Genomic DNA, 1,458 nt, shown 5'->3' on the forward strand with positions numbered 1-1,458 from the left:
AGAATGTGAAAGGGGAGTGAGAGTGGGAGAGAGAGAAATGAGGTCAGAAAAGAAATAAATGGACTTAAACTATTAAATACTTATCAAACATGAATCCACACACTGGGCTCCAAATACAATGTACATTTAAATGTTTGGTTAGGGGGCTCTCGTGGCCTAGAGGTTAAGGTGTCCGGGTTCGAATCCGGATAACAACAGACAATTTTGTTCTCTAAAATTGTCTCCTTTCACCTCCTTTCCTGCTCTCTAGCAATTTTCTGCTGTCTGCTTTCTTCTCCACTTTCTGTCCCCACCCAATCACCTTCTTTGCCCCCTCCTCTGAGCTCCTGACTCTTTCTGCAGCCTTTCTACTGCTACTCCTCGGCTCCTTCTTACTGCTGTCTTTCAGCTGCACCGCTGATCTTATGGTAGGTAAAATCTACACCTAGCCTTCTCGGACAAGGATGAAAAATCTCTGAGGTTGCGTGTGCAAGTTGCCAACAAAATCGATAAGAGAAGGCTTCAGCCGCCACCCGGGCAATATTCAAAATTTCCTACCAACTGAAAATGGTTGGTGTGTCCTGCGCGCTCATACGACCTTATGCAGTTGCGAGCCGTAAAACACTTACCCAAACAAATGTGAGGCTGTTGCTCTGGCTGAGAGTCCCTCTCAGCACTGAGTGCAGGACCTGGGAATGTGACTCTTAAAGGGTGTAGCGCAGACAGAATACATATGTGAGGCAGCGTGGTGGAATCAGGCTCTCGTCAAAATAATCAAAGCGAAGAAACTTGCATTTTCCGCAGGTTTGTGAATTTTTATCAAGTTTTTGTTTTGTGGCTCAACACCTTTCACGCCCATTAAAGTCAAATTGAAGAACTCATTTATGTGTGGATTTTTCTGAAAAACGTTGATTAAAGACTAAAAAATTGTAAATTTTCAGTTACCACGGACTTTAAAGCTAAGGAAATAACTAATCTTTGGCGGCCATTTTCTCACTAATTTTACCTCTGAAAACAGGGGACCCCCACCTCCTTCTTTCTCAAATATCTCGACTTGTATTGAAGATAAATGGACATTTTGTTCACCCAAATAAAGACAAGTGTACAAGCTTTAAGATGATACCAATAACTCTACATGCCCAAAAATTTACGAGAGCCTGATTCCACCACGCTGCCTCACATATTATATATCAATTTGTCCGATCGTCAACCCAACAAAGACAATGTTGCAGTACTTTTCGGACTATCCTACGCAAATCAGAAACCGCAGTTAGCAGGTGCTCTAGGGGTTTGCTCCTTCCTTCCCGTCAAACATCTATCGTCTTTATTATCTACCCTCCTTCTTTTTTCTTGGTTACTCTCTTGTAAAACCTCAAATCTTCGGAACTTATATGACCTTACTGTGTTGCAAATGCCGTAAAACTGTTACTGAAGCTAAAACTAAAGAAGATCCAAGTAACCCAAACGTCTTCAAGCGGG

This window comes from Aplysia californica, unplaced genomic scaffold (genome assembly GCF_000002075.1).
Source record: "Aplysia californica isolate F4 #8 unplaced genomic scaffold, AplCal3.0 scaffold00751, whole genome shotgun sequence".
Taxonomy (NCBI): Eukaryota; Metazoa; Mollusca; class Gastropoda; order Aplysiida; family Aplysiidae; genus Aplysia; species Aplysia californica.